General features: G+C 32.3%; 1 protein-coding gene across 1 annotated transcript in view; it reads left to right on the top strand.

Annotated features, from left to right (window-relative positions):
* LOC145295935 (dual specificity testis-specific protein kinase 2-like) overlaps nt 1–16,441 on the top strand; it is a 386,563-nt gene that overhangs the window by 180,104 nt on the left and 190,018 nt on the right. The window lies entirely within an intron of this gene.

Here is a 16,441-nt window from a genome sequence, read left to right as displayed (position 1 = left end):
GCTAAGCTAAAATAGCATTTTAACCTGATGATTTCTTACAGGGATGAAACGTGGAAGCCTGTGTGTAGCTTAATTGTTATGTTTTCATAACTTATTTTTAGGGCTATGACAAGAGAATATTTTTTCGTTATTTTGACTCTTGAGTATATATCGGTTAATATCTTATGTTTTATATATACTGATGTTGTCCTCCATTGATTAACTGTGTCGGATATATACTCGAGAGTCAAAATAATAAGAATATTCTCTTGTCATAGCCCCTGTTTCCTCCTTTATCTCTTTCTCTCTCATGATATTTCTCTTTCTCTCTCTCGCTATTATCTTTGTTCCTTTTCTCTCAATTTTATCACCCATACTCATTGTCCATGACATATTTTCCACAAATGTATTCATACTTTTTGAAAACGATTGTATATTTTTATGGTGTGAGGGATATATATATATATATATATATATTTTTTTTTTTATCAATGTTAATTTTTTATTTATTTGATTATTTTTCCACTCGGCAAAAACAAAACGTTTCTTTGTTTTATATTCAGTGTTTTTAACATGTTTAACTATGCTTACAAAAACTGTTTTAAATTAAGCAAATGTGTCATTATTTTTGTTATCTTCATGTACATTTTTTCATGCTGATAAGGATGACCTTCGGCAAACTTCTCCATGCAACATAACAATGTCTAACGAAAGAGCTTGAGTCGAGTTTGGGCAAGAACAAAAATAAAAATACTCATCTCTTCGATTGTGGACAGTTTTTTTTTTATCATGGAAAACACAGGTTGAAATTTGTCTATTATATAAAGAGCAATTGTGTGTGTCCAGCGAAATGTTGAAAACTACAAAACAAGCACACAAAATTCTACAGGAGGTATATCCTTTATATTGCTACCATGCTTAAAAATATTTTCATGCTATGGACGTCCAGTGCCCTAAAATATTATTGCGTCATCTTTGTTCAAACTGAAATATACTTATCTAAATACTCTGGTTTATGTAGTTTCAGTTATGGTGTATCTCCTAAACCCTTGTAGGAATTTATGACAGATAAAAGCAGACCCCCCCCCCTCCATGATATTATTGCACTATCGTTGCTACTAATCCAAAGATTAAAGGTCAAATAACAAACCGATGATAAATGTTATGTGAATGGATGTTAACCCAGATAGTATCAAATCTTCCCCCCTTTGTCAGAAATATAGCTCATGAAATGTGAGTACTAAAAGCAAAAATGATTGAAGCGAAAGTTCTGAGGCTGCCAAAAGCAAACCCAAGGTCAGTTGTATACTCTTCTTTTTTAAAACCTGGTTTAAAAAGTGTGTGTGGGGGGGGGTAGAGGATAATGTACATATACACGTGAAATTGCTTGTATGTATTGTCGTATAGATTGTTTACCACTAATGTTTTAAAGCAAAGTGCTACAATTCAATAGATATAAGTGACATATTATGACTTTCGGGATCAGGTGTGACCCCATATGCTAAGTACATATATTATTTGTTCGCTTACTTAAATAGTAATAGGAAAGATTTGGAATTGAATTTCATTATCAGTTGTAGTTCTGAGTCAGATATTTTCCCCACCATAGGTCTGTCGTTTGTATCATGCGTGCATGCAGAATAAGAAAAATGCATTATAATGCATGTTAATGCAAGAGCATCAAGGCATAATTGAATGAAATAGATTCAATAGGATTTTAACTCTGCTGCTTTTATTGTTGTCATTAAACAAGTCAAATTTTTGCAGAAGCTCACAAAGATCATGCCTCAGGGTTGTTTTGTCTGTCTGAAGTTCTTGTTGTCCACGGTTATTTGCTAACCTGCAAGATTGCAGGGTATTTTTACATTGAGACTGAGAATAGCAAGGCTCAGTGGGTGCATGCAAAGTAGAGAAAGGTGTGACCCAGAACACAAAAAAATTTCACTGCTCAGATGTTAGAAAAATTCTACTCTAATAGTTTCTTCCCTCGTACTGATAAACTTTGGAATTCCCTTCTTGTTTCCTGCTTTCCTGACTATACTAACATGCAGAAGTTTAAATGGAATGTAAACAAGCATCTTGTTGCTCAATTCTCTATGTAATGCTCCTGTAAACGTCATACCAAATAGTAGCCACTACACCCAAGTGGCAGTACATTTCGTTTGGGGTACAAAAGAGTTTTAAAGAAATGTAAATGATTTTCGTTTATCTGGAACGAAACAGATCCATGAGCAGAGTTTCTTTCCAGCCAAGTACGTCCAAGGATGGAATACTACTGCCATATCTGGGCAGGAGCTGCTAAAAAAAAGCCTATCCTGCCTTGACAGAGTACAAAATAGACTTCGTGGCTTAGTAGGGGATGCCCTTTCCTCTACCCTGCAACCTCTCTCCCATAGAAGAGACGTTGCGAGCCTATCCTTGTTTTATCATTATTTCCATGGCAGGTGCTCATCTGAACTCCAATCTCTGGTCCCTCCTCGCCAATCTTTCACGAAAAACACCCGTCTAGCTGAATCCACTGTCAAAAACTTTCCCCACTCTTTATCTGTGCCTAAGTTAAAACGTAGATTCCATGAACAAAGCTTCTTTCTTAGAACTGCACGCCTGTGGAACTCTGTTCCGTCTGCCTGCTTCCCACCTGACTACAACTTGGATGTCTTCAAGTCCAACGTAAACGAATTCCTAATGAACCGCCCCCTTAAGTAAACACTTCATTAAATCTCCACACTAACGTACTGTACTTGCAATAACACTTATCCCTCAGTGGCTTTCGGGCCTTGATAAGTGGTGACCACCGTGTAAAAAAAAGAAGCTGTTTATCTGAAGCACAGTACCATGGAACTGTTTCCTAGCTGACTACAACATGGTCATTTTCAAGTTTAATATGAAAAAAAAAGAAGTAATGGACAGTAGAACCCCAGGATATGGCATTAATCCATTCCGGGGTTGGGATCGTAAGGTGAAATCGTCGTATGGTGAAACCTAAGCAAAATTTTATACAGTACATATTAAAAATTAGTAACAAAATCCAGTACAGTATATAATACACATATATATATATATAATCAAATAACATAAATAACACCGTAAGGCGGGGCGAATGCCGTAACCAGGGACCAGAAAAAACATCGTATTCCACATCGTAACCTGAAAAAAATCGTATCCTGAGGTCGCCGTATCGCGGTGTTATACTGTATTTTTTCACTCTCGCCTGATTGATTTATGGTTCTGTGCCTGACACGTTTTTGTTTACTACATGCTAAGGTAGAGATGACTAAAAGACGACTAATACGTATGCCGACTGGATTTTTACCGGAATTCTGTTAGCTGAGTATCTCTTACACTACCGTGTTGTCACTCTTTCCTATCGTGGTGAGAAAGGGGTGGACTGTAGGAGTTTTAACTGTGCATATCGAACAGGAAGATATGACGAAAGTATATTGTGCATTAATCGTTAAATAATCGGTCAGTGGAGCGATTTTTTAGTAAAGCTATTTTTGTTTGTCTGGAAACAATAAAATTAGAAGTAGAGTACGAGCCTAATAATACAATGGATGCTGATAAAATGCTGCCAACTGCGTTTGCATCAAAGAGGAAATTCTAAAAATATAATTATTGATGCATTGTCCAGTCAGTCGGTCAGTGTTATGACTTTATTTACGGCTCCTATAAATCAAACCAGTTGTATCCGGCGTTGCTAAGGAATCGTTTATTTTCATATTTTGTTTCGCTTGTTTCTTTTTTGTTTCGTTTTTAATCATTTTTTGTACCGTATTATGCAGATTATATTCATATTTCACAAGGAGACCCGGGCCGGCTTAGAGAAAAAGCAGACATGAAATACGAACTTTCTGATTGTCAGTTCTGTACTCCATAAAACTTTGTATGTTTTTTTTATATATATAATCTGGACTGACTGTCCTCATAAAACCCCAGTTTTCTTTATACATCAGGTATGTGTATTCGTAAATAAATATTATACTCTTACCATCATAATCGGACAACCTCTTCGGGTTTTTTTTTTTTTTTTTTTGCACATCTCGGTTTTCTACCCCTCTCTCTTCTCTCTCATATATATATATATATATATATATATATATATATATATATATATATATGTGTGTGTGTGTATTTCTGTGAAAATATGCTTTTTTTTTCAATTATATTTCACCTTTTTTATACTAATCCTTAATTTATGAAACTCAATGTAATTACAGAGCATATAACAAACAAATGGCATAATTCTATATTCTAAATTTCAAGACGTTGACCATCTTACAATTTATTCCTTTTAAATTACCTTGACATGTATAATTCTTGAGAGCTACTGTTTCGTAGTGCAAAATCATTCATTAATTCCATGAAGAGAAGTTTCACACAATTACAAAGATTAAAATTAATATATAACATATAACTTTGTTAAGAATTCTTATTCAAATTTTGATCAAAATTCATTAAATAATTTTTATTCTAGAACAATTACTAAAATCTGAGGCTTATGATTGAAAATTAAAATTCAATGGCGTTTGCTTAGTTTGTACCTGATATATATATATATATATATATATATATATATATATATATATATATATATATATATTGTTTATTTAAAAACTATACATGTTACGGTTTCCAGGGATGCGCCATGGTTTTAGGGACACAAATAGGACTCTGGAATCTGTCTCAAATCTTCAGCTTCTTACAGGCAGAAGACAATTCCTTTTTTCTGTGCATATTCAGGATCTGAGACTGGTTCTAAGGGTCTTTCCTGAACAGAAAAGTCTACTCCGTGTCAATTAAACTATGATACATCTCTGGAAACTAAGGTATAGTTTTTAAATAAATATGCATTTTATTTCTAACATTCTTACGATTGATTATTTTATTGATTTCTTTTACACATGCCCTGACGCACACGATATATATATATATATATATATATATAGTAAGTTATAAAATATATATGGCGATTAAGTTATACTGAATATTCCGCGTTTACTCCACTCTAGGACTCTTCAGGCTATATATGTTTTGTGTTGGTCCAGAAAAGATGCAAAATGTTCTGAGGGATCTAAAATCCTTTCTGTCTTCTGATAAAAGGATAATTTTAGAAAATAATCTAAAAACGATGTTAGAAAATATAAGTGAGAGGGAGGAGGAATACTAAGCTCTAGCAGTTGAGCAGATCATTTGATTAATGAATAGGATGTTAAAATAGGCAGCGATTGTGGAAACTACACAGCATATAGCTGGCCATGTGGGATACTTTTCCTTAGATATCCACTAAGAACACTGGCTCAAAACATCACGCTAGTAACTGGGCAGTGATTCTTTATTGAAGTAACAAATTGATACTTGAAAGATTCAATGTCGTCTAGAAATAATCCAAATCTGTTCATTACAGCTATTGTTTTTAATCTTCTCGTACTGTTGTTCATTATCCAACTGACTTGGGTCCTGGATATGACCTTAAACTATATCCGATGGTGAGGCCCAGCTTGCTGGCTTTGGGGAGTGTGGAACCACCTCTTAATTGCCATTGCTCCCAGGGCCACTCTGACCCGGAGTGGTAGTACCTGTTAGGGCCAACTTGAAAAAAAAAAATATTCTATTAAAATTTTCTCTTCAAAATAACTGTTAGGGTCCCAACTATGGGTTAGATAGAAAACGACTTGAAAAAAAAAAAAAAATTCTATTTAACTATTTTTTCTTTAAAATAACTGGATTCGGCATTAAATAACATGAAAAGTGTTGATATGCCGTGAAACAAAAACAACCAACCAACTGACTCGCTTTAACCTTTGTCCTGTAGTGACCTTATTGAGAAGTGGTGACATATTAATAAAAAAAAAAAAAAAAAAGGTTATGGTCTTCTTCATTATTGTAGCGAAATTTGAAAATAGTTTTTGAAGACAATTAGCAAAAATTGAGTCTTACATAAAGAAACCGGAGAGTTTTAATTGGAACAAAAGGGAAGTAAATATTTTCTGCAAACTGAAAATCTTTGGCTAATTTAGCGAAGCTTAATGTTCGCTAATTATCTTTGATAATTGTTTTGATTAATAATTAATTTTCTACCTTCTCGTTTTTCGTAATTTTTGGATATGTTCATTATTGCGACATGACAATTCAGTAAATACCATTCGTTTAACTTGAAATTCAATATTTTAATTTTCGAATTTCACTAATAACAAAGAAGAACCAAGGTTATTGTGTATGCTTTACATAAACATGACTTTTGTTCTGTAAGAAATGTACACGTGTCCTCAGTTCAGGTCAAATTTTCATGCATTGATCATTTTCACAATGACTGGTATTAGATTAAAAACAGTTACTCAGGCTACCCAGCTAAGCCTACTCATATCGAGGCACTTCTTATATATTATACTGCTGAAAAATGCATGCTAAAACTTCTGTCGGCACTTTTTGATGTATGATTAATTTTTATAGCACAAATAAAGCGACGTGGATGATCATGATAAGGAAGATACACTAATGGCATATATCATTATCGATATAATAATGCACTAAGACATTTTATGTTCGTACGTACGTTATCACCTTTCACAGACATTTAAAAAATGAGATCATCCGATCAGCAGAGATGAGTTAGTGATTAATCCGATGTCACTAAAGTAAACAATTCTGACTTTACCCATTTTTAGAATAATTTATTTTAAAATCAAATTATGTCAGTCACCCCATCAACTAAAACAGTATATATATATATATATATATATATATATATATATATATATATATATATATATATATATATATATCAAATGACTCCTTAGTAAAGGTCCAAATTATAGAGAACCTAAATGCCTTGATTATACTAAATGCGTTAAAGAAGTAACCAAAGCGCTAGATAGTTTTATGTCTATGGCAAATAAATATAAATAATTACAGTCTGTTTGATGCATAGAAGAATAATGTACTTGAATTCGTAAATAAAAAAGTTGAGCGTATTAAAAATTTACCCCCCCCCCCAACTAATCCTTTCCTTGGAAATTCAGAAACACTTAAGGGACTTACAATAATAAGATAAGTTTGTAATAGTTCTCATTGATAAAGCGGCAACTAATAAAATATAGCTTTTATATGTAAAATATATATATCGCTTATTGTTAGAAATAGGAATTGTAGGTAAAGTTTCAGAACCCTATAAAGTAAGTAATAATAATTTAGGTAGGATCATTTTGAATAATAGCATTATAAGTAATAAAGTAAGACTAAAGTTAGGAGAAAAAAAAACTTCCATGTATCTACTGGATACCTAAAATACAGAAAAGTCCAATTACCGCTAGGTTTATTGTAATCTCAACAACATACATTATCAAAATTTTAAGTAAAGCTATATCTACAGTGTTTAAATTAATTATAAATCAAAAAAATAATGTCCACCAGAAAAGGAAATTCATATTTGTATAAATCAATTCTGGGTGGTAAATAATTCACACCCAGTTAAAGAAACATTAGAAAGCATACATTCTAGAATAAAGGCAAAATCTATAGCAACTTATGATTTTAGTATGTTGTATGCTAAAGTTCCACACGATGAACTTATAAAAGAATTAAATTAGACTGTAGATCTAGCTTTTAAAGCTTTCTGGTGTAAAATATATATATATATATATACATATATAGTAACACTAGTGTTACCAAAGATATTTTTAAAATATTTATAAGTCATCTTATTAAAGAAAGGTATTTTCAAATAGGAAACAAAATATTACTTCAAACTATAGGTCTTCCAATGGGTTTAGATCCTCCACCATTTTGGGCACATCTTTATTTACATAGACTCGAGTGTGTATATATATATATATATATATATATATATATATATATATATATATATATATATATATATATATATATATACATATATATATATATACATATATATATATATATATATATATATATATATATATATATATATATAATTTACTATAATAATTATTAAATACCTACAGAAACTAGTTTTTCATCCTTTCGGGAATCATCAGTGCAGGGTGTTACGATTAACACCGGTCGATAGAGTCGAACTTGGCAACAGAAGCCATGTCTGGTTTCATTAGCAAGGACCTAATCCATTCGGCCACCATTAACCGCGAGAAATATCGTTGAAATTGAAACATATTTTAAATGTTTTTTTAACGTCTGTCAGAGTGATCTAATTATTATATGATGATCTGCGCATGGGAGCTAAATTAGCCGACTTTATTTCAACTGAAAGTGCTCAACGATAAGAAACGAGTTTCTTAAAGGGGCTGACATAATTATTTACTATAATAATTATTAAATACCTACAGACACTATATGTCATAATGCTTAAAAAAAATTTATATCTAAAACATGTAATTATCATGGTTGTAGAAGATTTCTTGACGACCTTGTATGTATAAACGATAACGAAGAATTTGAAAAAAAATAAAAATAAACATCTGATGTATACAAAGGAGTTATAATTAAATTGTGAGCATAGAGGACCACAAGTTACATTTCTGAATTTAGATATAAAAATTGAGGATGGAATTTTTATTTATAAAATATTTGATAAAAGAAACTCCTTGCCATGTTAAATAGTTTGTATGCCACACAAAAATAGTACCTGCCCTATATATATATATTACCGAAGCATTATGTCTGAGTTTTTGAGAATAGCTTTCATTTCCTTACAATGAATAGATTTTATACCCCTAGTTTCTAGCTTAGTAATAAGAGTGATTAAACAAGGTGGTGATAAAACTAAAATATTTAAGCAATTAAATAAAACATTTGTTCATTCTCCTGATGCTTTAAAATCGTATAAAACTAATCAAAATATATTAATAAAGGAAATCCAAAACTATATTAGTAATGTATAAAAAAAATTGTGGATATATATATCTAAATAATTATTTTTAACTTTTATGTATTTTTAATAAGTAAATAAAAATGTAAATATATAAATAAAGTACTAATAATAGTAGAGGGTGACAAGTAGTATAATGGATTAATCTGAATTGTATAAATACAACTGATTGGTAAATTAAAAAAAATATCCATTTTGAATTTGGAGACAAGGACGAGTGTCATAGGTAAGGAAGACATTTTTTTTTGATAGCATGAATAGGTTAGCAAAATTAATCTGAAGCACGAAACTAGATCAAATATTCAGAATATTTTTTATTAAGGGAGGTGGTGTTTGATCAACACTGCTAGGGAACCATGATTTAATATACTATTTTGTTTTTAAATCCCTGAAAACAGTTTTATGGTAGATGACTGATGATCCCTGAGATAACATTAGGACTATTGTGAATTCGAGAAATCAAGCTGATGCAGCGATTGCAGAGGATTAAAAGACTTACTAAATAGTTTTCCAACGAATAATAAAAAATATGAAAATTAAATAATTTTTTACATAGTTTTAAAGGTTAAAACACTTCCAAGACACACACCCACACACGCATATATATAATGGTGTAATGTTAGCAAATAATAAAGTAATTGCAACTTCTCTTTGAATTTTCGGATTTTTTAATCATGCCCAAACGTATCTTCTCCTTTTGGTGGATTGATAGTTGCTATTTCTTCTGATGAGTTAAGTGCAAAATAGATTTATTGATTGATATAATAATTAAGTGAATGATCTTGTGTTGCGAAACAGATACTGTCAAGAAGTGTAAATATCAATTGAATTAAAGGAATAAATTGTAAGATGATCAGCATCATGAAATTTGAAATATAGATTTTTTGTCATTTATTCATTATATGCTCTGTAATTACATTGAACTTCTTCAGTAAGGATTGGTATATATAAAAAGGAAATATAAGTGAATAAAAAATATTTCCAGAGAAATATATATATATATTTCTGTGAAAATGTTTTTTTTTTCAATTATATTGCACCTTTTATTTATATCAATCCTTCAATTGATAAAGCTCAATGTAATTACAGAGCATATAACAAATAAATGACAAAAGTTTTTGTTCCAAATTTCAAGATGTTAACCATCTTACAATTTATTCCTTTAAGTACGTTGACATGCACAATTCTTGACTGCAATTGTTTTCGTAGCGCAAAATCATTCATTGAATTATTATATCAATCAATGACTCTATTCTGCCCTCACTTCGTCAGAAGAAATAGCAATTGTCAATCCATTAAAAGAAAATAAAATGCATATGGGAACGATTACAAACTCCGAAAACTGTGAGAGAAGTTGCAATTGCCTTTTTTTTTTATTTTATTACGCCATTTTCATGCATGTCAGCATACTTAAAAGAATAAATTGTAAGATGGCCAACATCTTGAAATGTGGAATAAAGACTTTTGTCATTTATTTATTATGTATACTGACTTTTTGTCAGTTAAAAATGGGCAAAAGTTATAGCACCTTGATTTAGAATGAGTGCTTTATGCCAAATTGATGGTTGGATGTGATTAAATTTGTGCCCATTTCTCTATTCAATACTAATTTTTATCCCTAACTGTGCATTGAATGGATACCATAATACTTTATTCGCTGCACCTGATAACACAGGTTCATACAGAATTTCAACCACATCTATTATAACTCAATTGTTTGTAAGAAAAAAATGTGAGTAAATGTGGTATTGTGGTGACTAATTCCTAAAAATGTCTTACTGTTTATCAAACGGATACTATATTAGTTATTTCGCTGCACCTTATCATAACAAAGGTCTGTGCAAAATTTCAACCAGATCGGCCCAATAGCTTTTGAGAAAAAGTGAATGGACAGACAAACGGACATATTAAGAGCAGTTTAATATAGATTGAAAAAGTAACAATAGTTATATTTAACTGATAGTTATTTTTACAGTAAGAAGACAGATAATATTTATTGTTTTAAAAATATTTAAACTGTTAGAATTTTAGATAAATAAATTATAAATAAAACGAATATGTCTCTTAAAGATTATTTAGCTGACAATGATAATTTTTATTGAAGAGTGATATATATATATATTATAATATAAAGCTAAACGTCTGTGTGTGTGTCTGATCACGAATAGGCTCCTATATGGTTGACTATTATAGAAAACTGATCACATATAATGATAGAAAATGTATCGAGACACAGGAATAGGTATGTTTGATCTGGCATTATGATGATTCATTAAAATTGTGGGGTTTGCGTACGCGCCTGGTCCACAAAATATGGAAATAAAAAATTTAAAAATTAAAACAAAAAACGTTTACAAGTGTTTTTGATGTACATAATAATACTTTGATAAGTATGTTTTAACTTAAATAGGGATGGTATAACAAAATTGTGGGGTCAGTGTTCGCGCCTGGCCTCCATAGAATGGAAATAGGCACAAACTTTAATAAAGACTTTTCATATCTATCTGCGTAAGTATACTTTGATAATTGTTTCAGTTTGAAGAAATATGGTATAATAAAATTATGGTGTGTTCGTTCGCACCTGACCTCCATAGAATGGAAATATGTTCCAAAGTTTAACAAGGTTTTTTTTAATATAGATCCACATAATATTGTGATAAGTGTTTCAGTGTGAACAGGTATGGTATAATAAATTATGGGGCTTATCTATTTTATTTTTACTTTCATCATATTTTGCTTTGGTTTTGATACCCCCAAATTCGAAGCTATCTCTTTATAGCCCTTCCTTTTCATAACCTATCATACTTTCATAAATCAGAGTTCATTTTCTGTAGACTGTTTTTGAACCCAGTCAACGACGGGTATTTTTGCTAGTGTATATATATATATATATATATATATATATATATATAGAATTGACCCTGAAAGACATATTTTGTGGAAATCGCTCCAGACAAGGCATGAAACCACTTGATGAAAGGAGTAAAAAAATATTATTTCAAGGTTAAAAACTTGCCAACGATAAGTGTTAGATGGAATAGATTCTGACTCAGAAAACAGCAATTCTTCCCTCTTTGTCAGAAACATCACTCTTGGAATATACGGACTAAAGAACTTCATAATGGAAGCGAGAGTTGAACTCAAGATCCACTTTTTACTCTGCTTTCAAAATGAATATTATTAATTGTAGAAAATTATACAGACTGGTGTAGAAAACAATTATCAATTACTATTCGGACTCTCTGGAAATTCCACTGAGTACATTAATAATTGATAATTTTTCACATCCGGAGATTTAAACATACTTTATCTTCAAGTTGATTCAATTGTTATAAATCTTTTGAAAAACATATCCACAAAACTTTTGCACCATTTGTTTCCATTCTCACTGTTTCGCATTTTGTCTGTCTTTTCTCTATTGTTTGTTACATTGTCTTTGCCATTTCTTATCCTCTGATTCTCTTAGCATTTTCTTTGCTGTTAACCATTCGTCCATTCTTAAACGATTATTTATGAAGAATAAAGCAGTAATCGATTGCTTCAGTATCAGTTTTGAAATGCAGCCTCACAATTCTCTAACGGTAGGTCAGTCTGTCACACCTGAATTTTAATTAACATTATAATCGCTAATATGCGGAGTCCACGGATGCATCTTATTTTAAATGCATCTTAGCATCTCTGTTGGGGGTTTGTCATGCTTAAATCTTAAATACTATGTTTTTAGTCTATCAAACTTGATTTTAACATAGTATTTTTGTTGTACTGTTGTGCTTGAATTTAAAATACAATATTTCTTGGTCTGTCAAGCTTAAGTTTGAAATATTATTTTTGTTGGCATATCAAGCCAATATCTTAAATACAATTTTGTTGGTCTGTCAAGCCAAAGTTAAAATACAATCTTTGTTGGTCTGTCAAGCCAATGTTTGAAATACAATCTTTGTTGGTCTGTCAAGCCAATGTTTGAAAAACAATTTTGGTTGGTCTGTCAAGCCAAAGTTTAAAATACAATTTTTGTTGGTCTGTCAAGCCAAAGTTTAAAATACAATTTTTGTTGGTCTGTCAAGCCAAAGTTTAAAATACAATTTTTGTTGGTCTGTCAAGCCAAAGTTTTAAATACAATTTTTGTTGGTCTGTCAAGCCAAAGTTTTAAATACAATTTTTGTTGGTCTGTTAAGCAAATTTTGAAATACAATTTTTGTTAGTCTATCAAGCTTAAAGTTCTGATTTTTTTTAGATGATGGCTGATTGTTTATATTACATATATTGATCGGACTATTGTTCTCATCTTGAGTGTTATTTGTGCCACGTGCAACTTTTTTTTTGTTAGTCTGTCAAACTTGAGTTCGAAATAGCATTTTGTTGGTTTGTCACGCAGCTTGAATGGATATATCTTTAGATTATCCGTTCTTGTTCTTTTGTATATCTTATAAGAATGGGCGGCTTTGTTGTTTCATTGTTTATTTGGCAGATGCTTTACGTTCCTTTTGTCTACGTGCACTGCTCCACTCCTCATCCCCCCCGGGGTTGAGTGAGAGATGAAGGAAGAAGATTCTATTTGAATGATGTCATCCTATTAGTATGTCACTGCTTTGTCATTCAGATTCTTAATGTCTATCAGTTGGAATCAAAATTAATTTATTTTTCTTTATCGTATTTGAACCGTTATTAAAATATAATTACAGAGGAAAATCTATAATCTGTTAAAATTTAATATAATCTCATCTTCACCGACTCGGGACTTGTTTCCTTGGCAGCAAAATCAGCAGAGTCTCTGCCATTTTTTAAATGGATTTTCCCTTGTTGAATGCGGTATGATGCTTGTGCTGAGCAGTTCTGGGAAGTCTATTCTCCCAGGCTTAGCCTTCTCTCTTTGAGAAGGGGTTAGTCTATTGCTAATCGCCTGTAGCACCCATACTGGAGAATGTCGACGGGACTGCTTAGGCATTTTCTGCATGCCCGATTGCTCCCTCTTGAAGGTACTGATTTTTTAATCCCACTTTCTGACCTAAGTCTCCATGTGTTTACATGATTTCAATGCAGTAAAAGTTCATTCATTTTTTGAATGACCCATTATAAACTTCCATTCAAGCTGTTACTTTTTAAGAAATCAAGTTCCTTAACAGAAGAGTTATGTAAAGTGCATTTTCCTAATGGTGGGTGATCGCCTCTTCTCTTTTCCAGAGAAGAGGCGTTGCTAGTCTTTATTCTATTACTGTTTCGTTGTTAGGTACTCGATTCGGCTCCAATCTCTTATAAAACATTCATAGCAAGAACTCTACCCTTAATCCTATTGACAAAAAGAAAGACATTGAATTCTAAATTTTCAAAAAGGATCATTTTATTAGGCAATTAGTGTTGCTTCCATCTTTGTTAACTATGGGGATTGTTAAGAAATAGAGAGAGGTAGAGAGAGGGAGAGTGGAATTATAGTGTAGACACGTTGACCGGAAGTAGAAGATCAGCTGATTTGATTGCGTGTGAGTCATGTGATCAGGTTAGCTGAATCGTTGAGATTTGATTTGGACTCAGAAGACAACGGACGGCTTTCCGTTGTCTCCTCCTCTTCACTGGGGGCGGGGACGAACGCTGACGTGTGTAGAAGAAGAACCCACACAGGCCGGTTTCACTTTCCACCTTCTGCAGGACATCTGGGAAAAGTGAAATAAACTATAGAACCAATTCCTTGTTCTTGGAGTGATTGAATCTTCATTCAAAAACAGGTATCAAGTCTCCCTCCAGGATGAGAAATTCCAGATGGTCCAAGTTCGAAGAAGCAGAGGTAGGTTCTGAAAATACATGTCACTCACACACGATTCCCTTTATGATACAACATAAATATATAATATAACATGTCATCTCTTCTAATCCATTATTAGAGATGACGCAACAAGCACTCAACCCTTTATTATAGAGACAATACAACAGGGAGGAGAAAAATCAAAGCTGCAGATTTTGAAGCCTTACCTTTTTTTTGTTATCCTTGATTCTCGTGTCCAATCTCATTGGCTTCCAAGTCAGACCTCTTGCTCTTTCACACCTATCCTATCGTGTCTAATGTTATTTATGTACTGTAATATATTGTAACTGCATTCATCCAGTGTGGGTTTAGACACCTCCAAATGACTTCAGTGTCCCACATCAAGGTGGTCCACTCAGCTGAACCTTTGGCATACTTCAGCCATTCATGACAAATACCACAACCATGGAAGGCCATCTATCAACTTCCTGTCTGACTTCACTGTTTTAATCCATCTTTCAATTGGCTGCTTCTCTTCTTCCTCTAGCCAACAGATGCGATTGGGTAGCTAACTTGATTTCTTCTCGTTGGTGTTCCCACAGGAGACAATGGACCCCTAAAAGCCGGTGACCTGACCCAAGTCTGACCATTATTTTCTGTTTACATGCTGGCGTTTCCTCTACAAATTTAAATCACCAAATAAGTATGTATCTGCTGAAGCTGATGTCCCTTGAATATCTAACACTATTAAGGAATTTTTATATTTTAACTTCCTGTTCTAAAATAGTACGATGCCAAAGACTTTATTCGTTTTAATCGTCATTTTCATCGACATAAGAATTATTTTTGCTTTACTTTAAATATCTGTGCTGTCAAGTGGAATTACTGGTAGGTTGAGAGAAAATATCCATTACACGTGCCAGAGGTGTAAGACAATGAAGATGGATGAGAAGTCGGATGTGGAGAAAGTATATCTCTATGGCAACGCTATTGAGGTTGTTCAGAAGTTTTATCTGATGATGCAATTTGAACACGGGTTGGAGCAGGTGTTCATGTGATTTCAAATTTAGTTTTGAATAGAATAAGTTCAGGGAATTATTCCCATTACTAGCCAACAAAGTGTTACCATTGTTGACTAAAAGGAAAGTCTATCATCCAGGTGTACACAATGTGATAATATATGGAAATGAAATCTGGCGTTGCACAAAAAGAAACGATATGAGAATGATACAATGGATGTGTAATGTGAGTATTAAAGATAGGTGTAGGTCTGATGACCTCGGAGGAAGATTAAATCTGGACAGTTTAGGAAGAAGTGTGCAGAACAGGAGACTTTGATGGTATGGCCACCTTGAAAGAATGAATGAGAATTCTTGGGTTAGTAGATGCAGAACAGTTGAGGTAGCAGGTCAAGTTCACAGGGAAGTATCAAGGAAAACATGGGAGGACAAGATAAGAATGGACGAGAGAAAGAAGGATAAATAAAAACTGGGTCCAAGATAAGTTTAGAAATCAATTTCTAAAAGCCGCCCAATGCACGCTAGCCTTTAAAACTAACATTAAACCTATGATGATTCCTTAAGCATAACAAAATTTAATAAATGTATAAACTTTGCTGCTAAAAGTCTTGTAGTCAAGTTTCAAATTAATATTTGATTCAAATAATTTTTTTAAGAAATACCAATTAATTAAAGAATATTTTTTTAATCAAAAGAAGCAATTTGATTGAACAACACACTTAATTATTGCTGTTCATTAAAATTGCATCAATTTTCTAGAAATTATTTTAGTGGAAGGCATTTCATTCTATATATTACATCCTACTTCATAGTCTGATTGAGAAGGATGATTAAGAGACCTTT

Source organism: Euprymna scolopes, chromosome 16, assembly GCF_053919585.1.
Source record: "Euprymna scolopes isolate OS-2025 chromosome 16, ASM5391958v1, whole genome shotgun sequence".
In the NCBI taxonomy this organism is placed as follows: domain Eukaryota; kingdom Metazoa; phylum Mollusca; class Cephalopoda; order Sepiida; family Sepiolidae; genus Euprymna; species Euprymna scolopes.
This window is presented reverse-complemented; position numbering and strand designations above follow the sequence as displayed.